Source organism: Mustela erminea, chromosome 11, assembly GCF_009829155.1.
Source record: "Mustela erminea isolate mMusErm1 chromosome 11, mMusErm1.Pri, whole genome shotgun sequence".
NCBI lineage: Eukaryota > Metazoa > Chordata > Mammalia > Carnivora > Mustelidae > Mustela > Mustela erminea.
In genome coordinates this window covers 26,274,546-26,293,123 of record NC_045624.1, presented here as the reverse complement: position 1 = coordinate 26,293,123, position 18,578 = coordinate 26,274,546, and the positions used below count along the sequence as shown (strand labels likewise).

The 18,578-nt window shown below is 36.5% G+C and overlaps 1 long non-coding RNA gene across 1 annotated transcript; it reads right to left on the bottom strand.

Annotated features, from left to right (window-relative positions):
* Window positions 1-678: 678 nt before the first annotated feature.
* Window positions 679-17,464, bottom strand: LOC116568811. Its single transcript, XR_004276750.1, has 3 exons — window positions 16,889-17,464; window positions 12,970-13,136; window positions 679-1,049 (listed from the first exon to the last, which is right to left on the bottom strand). It is a non-coding gene; the product is annotated as an uncharacterized LOC116568811 (long non-coding RNA).
* Window positions 17,465-18,578: the final 1,114 nt, after the last annotated feature.

Genomic DNA, 18,578 nt, shown 5'->3' with positions numbered 1-18,578 from the left:
ATTTCGTTCTGCCGATTTACTGAGTTGTTTTGATTAGTTCTAATAATTTTCCAGTTAATGCTTAGATTTTCTAATATCAGATAATTTTTGCATATATTTAAATTTTCGTTTTATTTCTCTATGTTTATGCTACTGGATCAGTTTCGTAACTTAACACATCAGCCATAATCTCCAGAATCCTAAAAAGCTATAGAATAATTTCACATTCTTATATTTTTGCTTAATAAAACAAAAAGATTTTCTATAATTCTCTATTGGTTACCATGTTTATGATATGACTACAATCATGAAGGAGATACTCTTTATCATGAAATCAATAGAAAGGAACAGAAACTTTGATTATAGACAAAATATATGGGATTTTATTTTTGTTTTGGTTCGTTTTTTGCATACACTAGAGGTGGCATTCTAGTAAACCGGGAAAGTGACAATCTTACCACACTCACATCTTACACCAAAATATAGTTTAGGTAGACCAAGGATATAAAAGGAAAGAATTAGACTATAAAACTACTTAAATAAAATATGGATAAATATGGTTTTCTTAGAAGTCTCAGAAACTTCTATATACGATATGATAACCAGAAAGTATAAAAGAGATTATTAATAAATTTAACTTCATAATAAAATTATTTAGCATGACAAAATAAATAAAATAAAACCCTTAAACATACTGAAAATGACAAATGGCAAAGAGGAAAGAATGGAAGAGGTTCAGCCCAATTTCTAATAAAAAGAATGATGGCCCTGATAGAAAAGTGGGCAAAATTCATGATAAAGACAAATGAGTTTGAAGAGAATTTCAGCACTGCCATAAATCAAATATAAGTAAAAATGAGCTTCTTTTAAGTCCTGGAAATTAGAGAGCCATGAAATTTGGTAATATGACTGACACTGTTTGAATTCCGGGATTGTAACTTACTCATTGTGCAAAGTTGCTCCAGTTTCCTCATTTGATACATCCATTCCAGTCACACAAGGATCCACTCACTCATCCACCAGCATGTTATCTGCAGCGATGTGTCACTTTCCTCATGGCCATCATGTCGCTGAAATTAATTAGTACATATGAAATACTTAGCACAATGTCTGGCACATAGGTACTCAATAACAGATAACTGAAAGTTTTAAAATTATTGATTAGGAATGAAGGCTGCTGCAAATAACAAAGAACAGAAACAGAAGTTTAAGCAAACAGGAATTCATTTTTCATACAGAACAGTAAATCCAGAGGTGGGAAGTTAGTTCAGTGTCCCAAAGATGCTATCAGGGACTCAGGCTCTTTTCTGATGTTGTACTCCACAATCACCAGTGCAGAGGTTTCTATATTCACACTTATTGCCTCATGATTGTAAAGTGATGCTATATCTTTGGGAATCATGTCTCCATTCCATACAGGAGAAAGGTGGAAAGAATGAGAGGCATAAATGTTAGAGTGGAATGCCAGCTCAACTTCTTTTTATCAGGAAAGCAAAACCCCTAAAAAACAGTTAACTGTTACTTATATCTCTGACTCAGAAATGTATTATATGGTCATCACTCGCTGAAATGTCACTGGAGAGAAGGGGCTAGTTGATAGCTATTGGGTCTACCAACCAATTGTGTTCCCTATAAACAGAAACAGTGAAAAAAAAACCAAGATACTTAGCAGTGGCTTTCACCTTTACACTCTTACCAAAACTCTTCATTGCTTCTCCCTCACATCTCCTCCGTACTCCAACCTCTGTCAACTACTAACCTCCTTCCTGAATCTATCAGCTTGGTTGTTTCTAAATATGTATATACACACATACATATATCTGTATATATATATATACACACACACACTCCAATTACATGAGAGTTTATGCAGTTTTATCTTTCGCTTATAGTTTTATCTTTATACAGTTTTTATTTATTATACAGTTTAATCTTTCTCTGACTTATTTATTTCACTTAGCATAATGCCCTCAAAGTTCATCCATGTTGCAAATGGCAAGATTTCGTTATGACTGAATAATATTCCATTATATATATTCATCCATATTAATCTAATATTCCATTAAATTTATATCTAATATTCCATTATCTATCTATCTATCTATATACATATATATATGATATTCCATTATTTCACCTATCCATGGACGCTTACATTGTTGGCATATTTTGGCTATTATACATAATGTGGCAGTGACCATGGGGGTGCTGATACCTTGATATTTTTTTAGTTAAGTGTTTTTGTTTTCTTTATATAAAGACCCAGAAGTGGAATTCCTGGATTATATGGTAGTTCTATTTTTAACTTTTTGAAGAATCTCCAAACTGTTTTCCATCATGGCTGTACTGATTTACATTTCCAGCAACACTGCACATGTGTTCTCTTTTTTCCACATCCTTGCTAACAATTGTTATTTCTAATCTTTTTGATAATAACCATTCTAACAGGTGAGAGGTGGTTTTGATTTGCATTTCCTTGATGATTAATGTAGAGCATATTTACATGTACCTGTTCCCCATCTGTATGTCTTCTTTGGAAAAATGTCTGTGTGGATCTCCTGTCCTTTTTTTTTTTTGGGGGGGATATTGGGTTGTATTAGTTCTTTTTATATTTTAGATATTCGTCCCTTATCAGATATATGATTTGCAAATATTTTCTCCCACTCAACGGGTTGCCTTTTTACCTTATTGTTTCCTTTGCTGTGCAGAAGGTTTTTAGTTTGATGAGATCCCAATAGTTTATTTTTGCTTTTGTTACTTTTTAACAGTAAACGCTAATCATTAAAAAAAAAAAAAAAAAGAACCTCTGCTACTTACACCTCTCTCTCTACTTCTCTATAACCCTAACTCCAACCTCATACCTGCCTTACACACATACACCTAAATAAAAGGGAAAATAAGAAAAAATATATTACATTGCAAAACCATTTGGCACTTGAAGATGTTCATAGATTTTAATCTCTGCTGCTTGTTAAGTATTAGGGACTTTTTTTTTTGTATGTGTGAGATAATAAGAAAAGTGGAGACCATTCCCTTGTACCAAATGCATACATCTTTCTCTACTTTATAATAAATATGAGAAAGTAAGACAAAAATATTGCACACATGCTCAACTGATTTCCTTACTAAGTTTCCCTCTGTTTCAAAATCTTACTTCAAGGATAAAGACCTGAGGAATTTCATAACTAAACCCTAAATAATTATTGGAAAATATAATACAATGCAGTTTCTCACACTGAGTTTAAATCTGATTCATTTTTAAAATGTATTATTCTAATTCTAGTACAGTTAACATACAGTATTATATTCATTTCAGGTATAAATACAGTGATTCAACAATTTTATACATTACTCAGTGCTCATGATGATAACTGTACTCTTAATCCCCTTCAGCTTTTTCACCCATCCCCCATCCACCTCCCTTCTAGTAACCACCAGTTTGTTCTCCATAATTAAGAGTCAGCTTTTTGTTTGTCTCTGTTGGAATCCCTTCTTTATTCCTCTCCCCTTCATATTTTAAGTATATGGTATCATCCTTTACATCCTTTTGTTATGTGAATTCCTTGATTCATTATTTTTAAAGATTTATTTATTTGAGAGTGGGGGGAGGGGCAGAGTGAGAGGAACAGAGAATTTCCAGCAAACTCACCACTAAGTGAGGAGCCAGACATAGGGTCCATCCCACCACCCCAGGGTCACTACATGAGCTGAAATCAAGAGTTGGATGCTTAGCAGACTGAGCCATCCAGTTGCCCCTTCCTTGATTCATTTTTGTAGATATACTTAATTTTACTGCTTTTGTGCTTCCTACTTGTCTTCTGCTTATGGTCTTTCTTTCCAAAGAGTCCCCTTTGAACATTTTTTGTGAGGCTGGTTTAGTGGTGATGAAATCCTTTAACTTTTGTTTGTCTGGGAAACTCTATCTCTCCTTCTATTCTGAATGATAGCACTGCTGGATAGAGTATTCTTGGTTGTAGGTTTTTTTCCTTTCAGCACTTTGAACATATCATGCTTCTTCCTTCCTGCCTTCAGTTTGCTGAAAAATCAGTGGATGCCCTTATGGGATTTCCCTTCTATGTAAATGTTTTTTTCTCTTGCTGCTTTTAAAATTTCCTCTTCATCACTACTTTTTGCCATTTTAATTTCTGTGTGTCTTGGTATGGACCTCCTTGGGTTGATTTTGTTCCATGATCTCTGTGCCTCCTAGATCTGGATTTCTGTTTCATTCTCCTTATTTGGACAGTTTTTAGCTATTGTGTCTATAAATAAATTTTCTGCCTCTTTTTTTCTCTCTTCTTCTGGGATCCCTGTAATGGGAATATATTTTTTAAAATTTTAAATTCAATTGCTTTATTTTGTTTATTAGGTTCAATTAGCCAACATATAGTACATCATTAGTTTTTGATGTAGAGTTCAACAATTAATGCCTATACCACCCAGTGCTCACACCACATGTTCCCTCCTTAATACCCATCACCTGGTTACCCCATCCCTGTCCCTTCTGTAACCAGTTTGGTTCCTGGAGTCCAGAATCTCATGGTTTGTTTCCTTCCCATTCAGTTTCCCCTATGTTCCCCTGTGGTCCTCCACGCTATTTCTTATGTTCCACATATGAGTGAAACCATGATAATTACCTTTCCTTGCCTGACTTATTTCACTTAGCATAATCCCATCCAGTTCCATCCAGGTCCATGCAAATGGTGGGTATTCATCCCTTCTGATGGCTGAGTAATATCCCATTGTATGTATGAACCACATCTTCTTTATCCATTTGTCTGCTGAAGGGCATCTTGACTCCTTCCACAGTTTGGCTATTGTGGACATAGCTGCTAGGAACATTGAGGTGAATGTGTCCCTTCTCTTACTCCATCTCTATCTTTGGAGTAAATACCTAGTAGTGCAACTGTTGGGTCATACAATGGGAATATTAAGCTTAATGGTGTCACTGAGTTCCCTAAATCTATTTTCATTTTTTATTATTTTTTTCCTATCTCTAGTTCAGTCTGCTCTCCATTACTTTCTCTTCCAAGTTGCTCCTTCATTCTTCTGACTCCTCTAGTCTATTCCATCTAGTGTATTTTTAATTTCACTTACTGAGTTCTTCATCTCTGGTTCTTTTTTGTTTTCTATCTCTTTGTTGAGGGCCTTACTGAGGTCCTCCACTCTTTTGTCAAGTCCTGTGAATATCTTCATGACCATTACTTTAAATATTCTATTAGCCATATTGTTTATTTCATTTATTTAATTCTTTCACTGCGATTCTGTCCTATTCTTTCATTTGGTACATATTCCTCTGTTTCTTCATTTTATCTAAATCTCTTTGTTTCTGGGCGCCTGGGTGGCTCAGTGGGTTAAGCCGCTGCCTTCCGCTCAGGTCATGATCTCAGGGTCCTGGGATCGAGTCCCACATCGGGCTCTCTGCTCGGCGGGGGGCCTGCTTCCCTTCCTCTCTCTCTGTGATCTCTTCCCTTCCTCTCTCCTACTGTGATCTCTCTCTGTCAAATAAATAAATAAAATCTTTAAAAATAAAAAATAAAAAATAAATAAATCTCTTTGTTTCTGTGTTAGGGAAGTCAGCTGTCTCCTGATGTTGAAACTAGTGGCCTTATGAAGAATAGGTCCTATAGTGCCCTGCTGTGCAGTCTCCTAATAATTAGAATCTGGTGGTCCAGGGGTGTCTCCTATTGTGTTGCATGTGACCTGCTATTGTGGCTAAGCTGTATTTGCCTTCAGTCCTGTTATCTGCAATGGCTCTCTTTGCCTATTGTGGGCAGAGTGTTGTCCTTGTTTTGTTAATGGGCCAATCTGGGACTGCCTTGGGATTGAGTTGTGTCAGATTAGGAACTTGCCAGAAATGCAGTGGTAGTGAACTGTAAGATACTTTTCATGTATTGTCCCTTGAGAGACTCATTGGTGGGCAGGGCCTGCAGTCAGACCAGATGACCGCCCCAAGCCCATTGCTATGGCCACAGTCGGAGGGGTATGTGTGGTTATCTCTCCCTCTCCACAAGGCAAGAGTCACTTTGGAGTTGTGCTAGCCCCTGGTGGGGCTGCAGGCTGCTTACATGCTGCCAGACTTGTGACACTGCTTTGCATGGGCTCCAGCCCATAGTGTATTGGGGGTGGGGGGCAGGATTATGGAGAACATGGGAGAAGAGCACATGGTATCAGCAAGATTTGTGTAGGTCTGCTGTGGGGGGGGACCTGGAGCTGCTTTAGATAACTCCCATCATAGTGTTGGAAGGGTGTCTCCAGGAGAGTATGGGGGCAGTGCACAAGTTGCCAGCAAGGTTCTTGCCAGTTTGCTGTGTGAGGGGAAACCCCCAACCAGGTGCTGGGTTGGAGAAGGCATGTCCATGGAGAACATGGGGAACAGGACACAATGTTAGCAAACTAGGAGGAGAGTGGTGGCACTGAGCTACTTCCCACGGGTTGTCCATGTGTCTTGGCCTGGGGGCTGGGGAGGGAAATGGTACCCACCAGCTATTCCTCAAGTCTCCTAAAGTTCCCTGCCCCTCCAGCACATGCTCTGAGATTAGTAAATAAATCTCTCTCATATAGCCCAGGTATTTTTCAAACTTCTATGCTGTATTAATGTGAGGAAGGCTGTTTAATGTGCTGTCTCTTTAAGGGTGGGCACTCAGTTTCCTCTCACCCTCCAGGCTCTCTCAGAGCAGAGCCTGCTCATTTTTAAAGCTACATGTGTTAAGCCCCATGGATTGTTGGGCACCTCTGCTTTTCAAAGCCAAATGTTATGGGGATTTGTTTTTCCTATGCCTGGGGTATCTGGTTTGAGGATCTTATCCTCTCTCCTCTTCACATCTGTGGCAGCCCTGTCTCCTATTGATCCCTCTCTCCCATGGGTCCATTTGGCTTCTGACCCTGTCTCCACTTTTCCCAGCCATGTTGATGTAGAATCTTCTCTACATTTAGCTGTGGAGAGTTTGTTCTGCCAGTCTTCTGGTTGTTTTCTGGGTGACTTACACTAATACATGTGTTATCTAGTTGTATCCATGGGACAAGGATGAGATTAGGATTTTCTTACCCATCATCTTCCCTGGAAGTCCCAATCTGATTCATTTTAATCAGAGAATGTCTCATTTCTAAGAAAAAGTCATGAAGGAGAGAATGACAGACTAGAGAGAATCCGAGTTTCAAATAAATGTATTAGGGGAGCAGAGAGGTCTCATCAGTTGTTATATGTGGTGAGAAATATATAAAGAGTAATTATTTGACGTGATGAAGGTGTTAACTAATGCAATGGAAGTAATCATTCTGTAATATATGTGTATCAAATCAACACACTGTATACCTTACATTTACAGTGTTATATGTCTGGACTTTAAAAAAGGATGCCTGAAGAGTGAATGGGCAACCATCAAACTAAATTAGGACTCTCTCTGCCTCTACTTAATTGAAATAAAATCAGTATTAAATAAATCTACCTTAGCACATTTTTTCTCATATGAGGGAACACATCCATAAAATATTTATTTTGCTATTTCGTTCTACCACTACAGAAGAGCAAAATCTGGTATTTAGGACAAAGTTGCAAATAATCTTTGTGATTTTGACTTAACTTGTGGGGGAAATTTAAAGGCCAAATATATTGGCATGTGAGATCAGAAAATGAAGATTTCTAAAACCTTGAAGAAAGTGTTCTGCTGACCTTAATGAAAATGGTTTGCACTAATTTTGTAACAAATACCTGATTAAGATTTACAAAAGCATCTTCCTTAACCCTTACAAAAGTTCACTGCAGAAGGCAGGTAGTTAATAGTGCACAGCCCGAAGAAATAATTATCTGTGGTAGATCACACAGTAAGAATGCTAGAACCAGTAAGATATTTGAGTCCAGTGACTTTACTCAGTTATAAGAACATTCCTGGCCTAGTAGAGATTTCCATTCTTACTCAGAATCTCACACTGAGTTGTGGAATTTGTTCATGATAACCACAATGGATTATGAATTATATTGTTAGAGCAGATATTTACGCATATATGTTAAGTGAAGGACAAAAGACTCTCCTGAATGAACCACATAAACTATTCAGTAAAATTCACTGAGTAACAAAAATTTTGAGATTAAAACTATGGAATCAAAGGTTCCTGAACTCATCTAAATTCATGCCTGGTTTTCAATCTTTAGAAGAATATTGGCTTTCAAATAGACATAGTTTTCTTGTTTTTGTTGTTATAGTTTTAGACTATCAGGATAGGAATGGGCAAGAGCAAGGACAATTTGGTTTGGGTTTAACACGAGACTAATCTCATAGAACTTTCCTTAAGATACTTTCACTCAGATTTATTTGGGATCAAAAGGAGATGCTCTCTAAAGAAATATGGATAGTGGCTATGTAGAAAAACTGTTTAGTATTCTGACATTCTCCATCATACTTATGACTCGAATGTTAGGCATCTGATACAAAGTATTTTAAAGCTTGATGTTTAAAGCACATCTCTGTTACATGTGCAGTAAGTTTTTATTTGGCAGCACAAGCCCCAAATTCATTCCCTTCTCCTTGTGGAAAGCAATTTCACATAAATTTCTTGTGGAGGAATAACAAATCCAAAGTACACAAACCACATACATCTGCTCAGTCAGTGAAACAGAAAAATTTGAGTATCACAGAAAAGATCTAATGGATTATTTTCTGCCTATCAAACCCAAAGCTGCTAAAGTGAAGGCAATGACATATATCAATTATCATAATTTTATGAGTAAGGATCAAATGGCCTATTGCAAGCTGAGATTTGAATTTGTTTAGTTATTTCAAGTGTGTTATTTTCTCTGTAGCATGATTTTGGTATCTATTTAAGGGTGTAGCAAAATTTGATCATTAAAATCATGGCCCAATTCACAACTAAAAAAGGCAGCAAAAATTCCTGTCAAATCTTTTAGTATTAACTTGAACTTCTATTCATCCACAAAGTCCTAACAAAAATTAACCTCATCAGGACCTAAAAATTGACCTCACCAAGGACCTAAGAAATAATAAATTCTGCTTAATGTTAAACTTATGAAAAATGTGTAAGACTTATTTTACATGTTAACTTAAAATCAGCAATGGTTTCCTTGAATTATGCGCAGTGGAATCAAAAGTTTTTCTAATGATATACATGTATTTCTTAATTTTCTTCCTTACTCTATGTACTTTTGTTTTTAAAGTCCCATGTCACAGATCTATTTTGCTTTTCTTCAGGGAATTTATGATATTGTGAACTATTTGATTTCCATTTCTATATGTATTTTTTCATAAATAAATTATAGAATCTTTTGGACAATGAAAAAAAAGTTTTTCTAATGATAATTATGAATTGATATTTCAAGTACTTAATTACATCTTTAAGTGGGATTTTCAGCTTAATTAAAAATGATGGGCCACTTGTAGTATTCTACTTTATTGGATAGATAGTAAATTAGTGATTTTTACACAAGTTCTGAATAGTCCAAGCATTAGTAATATACTAGAGTTCTTCCATTTTCCTATCAATTCTCCGTGGAGACATTTGATTCATTTTAACATAATGCCTCTCTTAGGTGAAAAATGGAAATACCAAAACCCAGAGAGCTCTTTCTATTCCTTTCTCTCTTTATCTTAGAGAGTAGCAACATGTTAAGACTACCATAAGCTGGATACACTGAGATTGCTTTTCTCAAGCTGCTTCAGAAAAAAACATTTCTATTCTGCTATGGTCTCTTCTCAACTATACATGAAGTTACAACATGTTTATACTTCAGTCCAGATATGAGTTGATACATGATCCTCCTAGGAGCCTGAAAAGTACAGATAGATTTAAAAAAGGAACTAGAATCTTGAGTAACAAATCTGACAAAAGACATGGCCAGTAATACAGGGATTTGCATAACTCTCTTCAGAGAAATCTTTATTTTTGTAAATGTAGTATTGGCTAAAGTGGAGATAGTACAGTACTAGACTTATGGTTGTTAACATTGACAAACGGCTTTGCATACTGTGTTGCAATTTATAAACTTTCAGAAGATGGAATTATTGAAGCCTCACAACAGTGCTGTGAGGCACAACCCTCTTGAGAGTTTCCAAATGGAAGACCTGGGAGATTGAGAGCATTTTCCAGGTCACCAACTGGTGAATATTCTTGCCGGAATGGTGGTTGGAGTGGGTAAGAATCAAACATGAAAACATTAACTGAAGTCTCCTAAATGTCTTTTTAAATTAAAAAAAAAAAAATAGACACCAAAACCCTAAACTGTCAGCATTCTGATTGGTTCTGCCTGTAATTTTTAGAATGCCTGTCATTTTGAGAGAAGGGACTGCCTTGTTTACTGCGGCATTCCCAGCTCTCATTTTATCACAGTGCTCTGAACAAAGTAAATGCTCAGTGAAATTTGCTCACTGAATAAATGCATCTGATTTACATACTGAAATGGGGCCAAACTGTTAAGATACTTCTTTTTTCATGTAACAATAAATGTAAGAATGTTTTAAGATTTTTCTAAAACATAAGCTTTGAAGGTTGCATTATATTCCCTTTTTTTTTTTTTCCTTAGGTGATCAGTAATTTATCTAATCAGTATTCTAGGGACATTATAGTTGCTTCCATTTTTTTTTAAACATCATTTTTTGGGTATTATAGTCATTCTCAATTTTTCATAGTTGGTAAAAAAGGAAAAACTGACAGCAAGAAGACAGTTTTTAAAAAGCTTTATATTTGTGCCACTAAATAACCTTACAGGGAAGTTCAACTCCTAACAACATACGAAGGTGTTTTTAAAAATCTATCTTCAGAAAAAGAATTTCTAATACATAGATGGGAACAAAAGAGCACAATATTTTTTATCTGTTGTCACTGGATGAAAGGCCTTTTGAAGATTTTCTCATGATCCCCTAGAGAGGTAGACTCTAAATAAATGTTGTAATATATTATTTATCTCTTTATCTATTTAACTCATACCGCATACATAGAGTCATATTTGTGAATTCATTCTACAAATGGAGAAAATCAAATTAATTATTGTTCCAAGGTTGGAGGGGGTACCTAAGAGAAGCTGGAGCACATCAAAACCACCAATCTGGACGGTATAAAAATGTATTACAAATTGTAGAAAGTCATTCAAATGTACATTATTATTTCTTCTAAGTCTGTAATTTTCCATTTAGAATACCACCTACTTCCTAAATGAACTGCCAGGAACTTAAACAGTATTATTAATGGTTACATTTTGGTTTGCCAGAACACTAGTGTTTGACCTACTAAGATTGAAATCAGTAGTTTTTAAAAAAAGAACTCCAGATGAAGAAGGAGCTAAGTAACTGATTTTCTTTTTCCTTAAAACACTGAAATGACTGTGGACAACTTAAAGTTCTCCGAGAAAGATCTTTCAGATGCCAAAGAGATGGTCTCATTTTTGGAAGAGGAAAGAAATTATTTTAAAAATTATCTGGTTGGCAGATAATCTGAATCTTACAATCTTACAAATCTTACAATCTGAATTTCTGAACTATTGGAGGACTTTAGAAAAGCAACAGGTAGAAAGTGAGATTTTTAAACTATTTGCAACATTTCAAAAAGCTTTAAAAATTGTACAATTACCTGTGAGAAATCTGCGCTGATTCCTTGCTTTTGCTTAGGAGTAGATGAATTTAGCACTAGGACCAAGAGGTACGAATTAGGTAATGAATGTTTGCAGAGTTGGGGTCCCTTATCAGGGAAGTAACTGGAGTATAGCATGTGGTTTAACCTCTGCCATGATTTTGCGGGTGCAGTGCTGTCTGAAGGATTTTCTTATCACTGCCTTAGGATAACCACATGTTGTGCCATAAAGACCGAAGAATGCCTGGAAGCCAAGTTTCAGTAAATTTTAAGTACTGAACATGTATCCTTTTTATAAGTATGAAATCTTATTTTCTGAGGCAGATAAATTATGTGCCACATGCTCTTTTCGTGATCTTAGAGTAGAAAGTAATTTTGCACATTCACTATGGGAAATTCAGTGCTTTCAAATAGGTGTCAGTTATGGTCTGTGGAACCATAAAATAAGCATTAAAGTATCTCACCAAATATCCTGGCATAAAAAATGCATTTTGATTTGCATTTAGATTTAACTAAAACCATAGGGACTCAACACTAGTCGTGTATTACATCATTATTCTTTGTTTAAATCTCTATTATAAGAAGAGACAGGTACATGGATTCATAGAAGCCTATTCCAAATATTAAGAAAAAACTTTCCTGAGGACTTTCTGAAAAACATGTGATGGCTAGTGAGTGACATTAAGGATAACCTCTTTTGAGTAATAAAGGCACTGGGAAACCCACAGATTTATTTGTATCTTAGTTTTAAGCGACTCAAATAAACTGGAGAGACTTTTATAAACTGACTATACTGCCAAAGAATTTCCACATGGCATAAAATTTACATATAACATTTTCTTCCTCTTCTACCATCGTTTCAGAGTTTTCTAATCAAACTAAATATTTCCATTCTTTTTTAGTGCCTGCACAGTGTTACTTTCAAATTCCTCCGTGTATTAGTCAAGCTATCCCCTATTTTGAAGTAAGTAGTGGCCTTACTGACACATAATGATGCATGTTTATCTTGAATTTCTTTTATTTCTCTTCCTTCTCACAATAAGAATGAAATACTGAGAAAATGGGATTTGAAATAATAAAACTATCCAAAATGACCCTCTCAGCAGAGGATTCTTTGGTCAATTGGTTCAATGCTATTCACTCCATTCCCTTCCCATTTTTGTAGCAGCTTCACTAGATTGGACCTGAAATGACCCAAGTATGTAGCTGTTTCCCTCTGTCCCACTGCTGTTGGGTTTGCTTGAACATTAAGGAATCAGCAAAGTAGAATAAAATAAATCCCAAATCTTCTTTGTAGGAGAGTAGCAGTAAAGAGGATGAGTTTTTGTCACCAAAACATAATAATAATATCGAAGCCTTTATGAGGGTTTCCTATCTGCCAGATTCTGAGTATTTTTTGTATATAATTTCATCTACCTTGGACCCTTCCATGGTCTTCTGAGGTTGGCACTATCACTACTCACAGCTTCCCAGAGAGGACTACCAACTTGCCTAGTGAGAGTGCGGCCAGAGGTTGAATCCGTGTGGTCTGGAGCAAGGGCTAAGGGTGACATCCCAGGATCTGATGCTTTGAAAGCTCCTTCCTGAGATGATTAGAATATGAAGCCAGGATTAAGAATCACTGACTGGTCCAGAGGCAACATCGAGGTGCTTCAACTCAAATGCTTACAGGATCATTCAGGTAGTATGTCTGAAGCAAGCAGATACAGACCCCATCCTCTAACTTCTAGAATAATGATACTAAATCTTTTACCTGCCACGGAATCAACTGGGGGAGATTGTTACAAATGCAAATTATTAAACTCAGCCCCATAAAATCTTTGTTTAGTCTCCATCAAAACTACCTACGTTTTATTTTATTTTATTTTTTTAAAGATTTTACTTATTCATTTGACAGACAGGGATCATGAGTATGAAGAGAGGCAGGCAGAGAGAGAGGAAGGGAAGCAGGCTTCCTGCCCAGGACTCTGAGATCATGACCTGAGCCAAAGGCAAAGGCTTTAACCCACTGAGCCACCCAGGTGCCCCCCTACATTTTATTTTTAAATGCAAATTTCTGGGTCCACAGTAACCACTGCTCCAAAATCACTTTACATGCTAATACATTTTAGTATTCTGATTTTGAGTCTGGGCTCTCAAATATCACATGATCATTTTATTTATTCTAGAAATATTTCCTGAGCATCTATTATAAAAAAGGAATGTGTAGGCACTGGTTAACAGCAGGGAATAAACCCAACTCCCTCCCCAAAGGGTTTATATGCTGCTGGGGAAGGGGAACAGTATGAGCAAACAAATATATGTCACATGGGTAAATGCAATAAAGAAAAGTCAGTCAGGGATAGGCTTTCTGATAAGGTAAAAGGATGTGAGAGAGTGAACCATGGATCCTGGAAGAGGTCAACAATGTACAGACTGAAGTAACAACAGAAAAGCACAAAGTCTGTGAAGGGAGAGTTTGTCTGGTACATTGAAAAAACAAGGAGACCAGTGTTTGCACAAGAGTGAGAGAGGAGAAAAAAAAGTGATAGTATAAGATGTTGGAGAGGTAGTAAGGAAATGGATCACAGGGGCGCCTGGGTGGCTCAGTGGGTTGGGCCTCTGCCTTCAGCTCAGGTCATGATCCCAGGGTCGGGAATCAAGCTCCACATCGGGCTCTCTGCTCAGTGGGGAGTCTGCTTCCTTCTCTCTCTGCCTGCCTCTCTGCCTACTTGTGATCTCTGTCTCTCTCTCTCTCTCTCTGTTAAATAAATAAATAAATAAATAAATAAATAAATAAATCTTTAAGAAATGGGTCACATTGAGTGCTGAGGGCCATGGTAATCTCAACTCTGTGTGACATTATCTGCCTTATGTTTTAATGGATCAGCCTAGCTACTGTATAGAGGATATATTGTGTGGGGAAACTATAGGAGCAGGAAGACCAACTGGGGAGCTATGGCTGTAGTCCAGGTAAGAGAATTTGGTAGCATGGCCAGCATGCTGGTAGAGAAGTGGTAAGAAGTAGTCAAATTCTGGATATATTTTAATGAATGCACCATAATGTTTTTTCAAATGGATTGGCTATGGGCCATGAATGAAGAGAGGGATCAAGGATGACTAGATCTAATGTTTGGGCATTTAGAACTTAGTAAATCTGGTATAGGTAAAATACTCTTCCAGAAAATTCCCAGTTTTATAAATAAAACAGTATGAAGCTTGTCTTATTTATAACTTCCATGGATCACTGAAGGCAAAATACAGGAGTACGTATCTTCCAAACAACTGTGATTCATTAGAACCCGTATTCTTCCTGACTTGAAACACTGAAAACAAGACAGTTATTTCATTACCAGTAACTACAATAGGTAAAGGTAAGAAGAGCTATTTTTCTCAGTGATATTTGTATCAGAAGGGAATTGATTTTTTAATACCAGAAAAACAAATTGTTCCTGTAGTAATGAATGGCTCTAATAATTCTTGAGTATGTGGAGATATTGGAAACATTTAACATCCATCATTAACAATAAAAAAAAAAAACAAACAAGAAAGTGCTTCAAATAAGAGCCAAAATGTGGAGGGGTGCCTGGGTGGCTCAGTGGGTTAAAGCCTCTGTCTTCGGCTCAGGTCATGATCTCAGGGTCCTGAGATCGAGCCCCATGTTGGGCTGTCTGCTCAACGGGAAGTCTGCTTCCTCCTCTCTCTGCCTGCCTCTCTGCCTACTTGTGATCTCTGTCTGTCAAGTAAATAAATAAAATCTTAAAAAAAGAGCCAAAATGTGGAGAGTCCATAGAAAATTCCCCTGCTCTATTTCTCCCATCTTAAGAGTTTACATCCTACCATTTTGGATCAAGTTTCTACATTTTTAAACTACTATTAGTTACATAAAATATTCTGTTATTTAGTGTACCTAATCTAAAAATCCACCTTGTTACTCTTAATGTTAAAATAAATAAAAGGTTTGTATCTACTAATGATATAAGAACTTTGTTAATAAGAGCAATATAACTTGTTGCATTTGCATGTGTAATAAGTTTTGTTCAAAGCCTATAGCATCCCTTAGGTTCGGAATAATGAACTGTTTTAATAGTCACTCCCCTATTTGGCTCTTGCCTTCTTGCCCTATTTCAAGAGGTTGTGTCCTAGGCCTGTCATTTTATTGTAAACCATATGAATTTCTTTACGGATACAGACACTATATGAATAACAAGCGAATGTAAATGTTTGAGCTGACTTTAAAATATATACCTATTTTGTACTCTGTATTCTTTTTCTTAATCTCCATTCAAGCTTTGATCATTGTGCAGAAATATTTGTCAATGATTCTAAAATTTAATTTTGCTCCTGAATCTAATCTAATGGGAATAAACACACAGGATTTCCTATCTAATCAAATAAAACCACAACGATGCCTATCTACTGCAGGTGTTTTCATGTGACTCCCAAGTTAACATTTTTGATTTAAAATGTGTTGTCTTCCCTATTTCCTGCTATGGAAACTTGAGACAGAAAGTCATTTAAAAGGTAGCTAATCTGGTATAAGATTTTAAATTCTAGGACTCTGCCCTCCAATGGAGGACAAAAATCTGCTGAGCAATAGATGTAAAAATAAACTGGAGTTTATCCGCGAGTTCCTATTTCAAAGAAGGGAAAAAAATCATTCTGAAAGTGGAGGGGGGGAAAAAAAGTATATACCAGAGATTCAGGGTCGTATATAAAAAGGTATTTGTTTAAAACTGTAGCAATATTTGATGGACTGTATTAATAGATGATAAGAAGGTTTTCAATGAACACATGCTCCAAATCTTCAGACTACTGTCAACAGATGAAATAAAAGAAACTTTTCATACAAGTTGAAGATGTCTTTCTTTGCTAGCTGTGGACTAGTCTGTCAGGTATATTCCAATATAGTACCCTGCAAAGTGAACTCAAGCAGATAATAAAAGCAAGCACGTGCACACACATGCGCACATGTGTGCATGCTATACCAATGTGCCTCTGTGGCCTAGATTTCAAGGGGGGAAAAACAGACATTTATTAAGATGTTGCTACAGTCTAAAAATAGCAGTCATTTCTGAACTATCCATGTTTCAGCAGCTGGCCCATCTGAGGGAGCGCTCCCGTACACATTAATGCATTATCCTTATCCCTGTAATTGATACCTAACACTTCTCAACCCATCATTTGCAGTCCTGAATGGAAGGACATTTATCTCAATGTAAGATGACCATCACTTTGAAACCCTAAGTGATCTCAAATTTCCTAACAGTTTAAATCGCAATACTGCAGAGAAAAATAATACATGGTGCTACTGATTCATTCCCTGGCTGCCAAACAAAGATGTGATCTCACATACCTGAGCAGACTGCAGACTTCCTGTTCAGTGAGTTCTGATACTATTTCCAAGTACCAGAGGGAAGAGAAGAAGGATCACTAGGCCCAGATTTTACTAGCTGACTAGGTCTTTTTCTTGGAGTGGGAAGGAGGCTTTGACGCCATCCAGAGGGCAAGCACAGGAAGAGATATCTTTATTTCCTCTCTAATAATGTTTTAGAACGCTGGGGTGACTCATCATGGCCCTCAGAGCCTTTTTTTGTAATGAAAAGCATTACAGGAGGCATTCTTTCTTACATTACCATAAATTCCTCTGCCCCTCCCCCCATGAGTCCTTTGAAGCATGAAAGAGTATTTCAAGACAACTGTGTCATGGCAGAATCCTGATCTGTACCAGAAGTTGGACAGGCCTTCAAGATTCTCATCACCTTAAGAACCTCCACTAGATACAGTGAAACCAGGTCCCAGGGGGTTCAGATTTATTTAAAGGGAAAATAACACCAGACAAAACACAGACTAAAGTAATAATAGTATTATTATTATTATGGATTATTATGAATAACTATATTATTATTATGAATAACTATAAGGCAATAAAGTAAACAAAATAGGTAACACAAATACATTCTTATAAAATACAAAATTCTAAAACTGTTACAGTAAGAAAAAGAATACTTAAACAGACCAAAAACCATGACAAAAATAGAAAGTGAAATAATCAGAGAATTCCCTAAAAAGTCACTTATGCTGAGTAATTACACACAAGTTTCTCCTTCTATGTATATGGACATAAAGAGTAAAGGCTACTTTATAAAGCGACAAAAGCAAGTTGAAGAAATACATTTATAGCACGATGCTATTTTTAAAAAGTATATATACACATATTTACCCATTCTTAGGGAAAAGAACCTGGAAAATTACACACCAAACTGTTAAAAGTGGTTTCCTCTGGGGTACTAGTAAAGAGTAAGAATTAGTTCAGCTTCATATACTTGATATTGTTTCAATTCTTACAAATACATACTACTTTTATTTTTAAAAATTCTGGATAAAAACAAAACTTGGTCAAATATATGGTCAAAATTCAAAACACTGAAAATAATCAGAAGAAACTAGCTATTTCCCCAGATACCAAGGAAAGTTTCCAGAAAGTGTATTAGAGAATTGGCTGGATTAAGAGTGACAAGTTGTTACAAACTCATGCATTGATTTGATTTGGGAAACAGAAGAGCACAGCCAGTTAAAGATTCTGGCCCACCCCTGTGACCTGTAGGTCGCTACAGCACAGGATCTACACAAGCCCAAACCCTAACCCTAGCCCTACTGCGTGGGGACTGCTTTCTCAGGTAGAGAGGTGTATTTGGCTTCTTCTATTCCATTCACACCAGCTCTCCATTCATAAACCACTCCCAATGTGCAACATGATCAGGGGTTAAAAAAAAAAAGGGGGTGGGGGGGGGATGATGCATTGCATCTCTGCTGGTGTAGTTCCCTCAAATAAAGCAGTGTAGTGGAGGGTAAAGACAGAAAAAACGCATGAACAGTGCATTTTTCATTGTGTAGCAGACTGCCTCAGATTTTCTAAGCTACGCCTTCTCTTCCTCATACAGAAGAGTTCAGGGGCTAACAAGACAATCCAGTAATGGATGCTGCAGAGACTGGAAATTGAGCAAAAGGCTGTACACAAACTATACTGTTAAATTTATGTAATT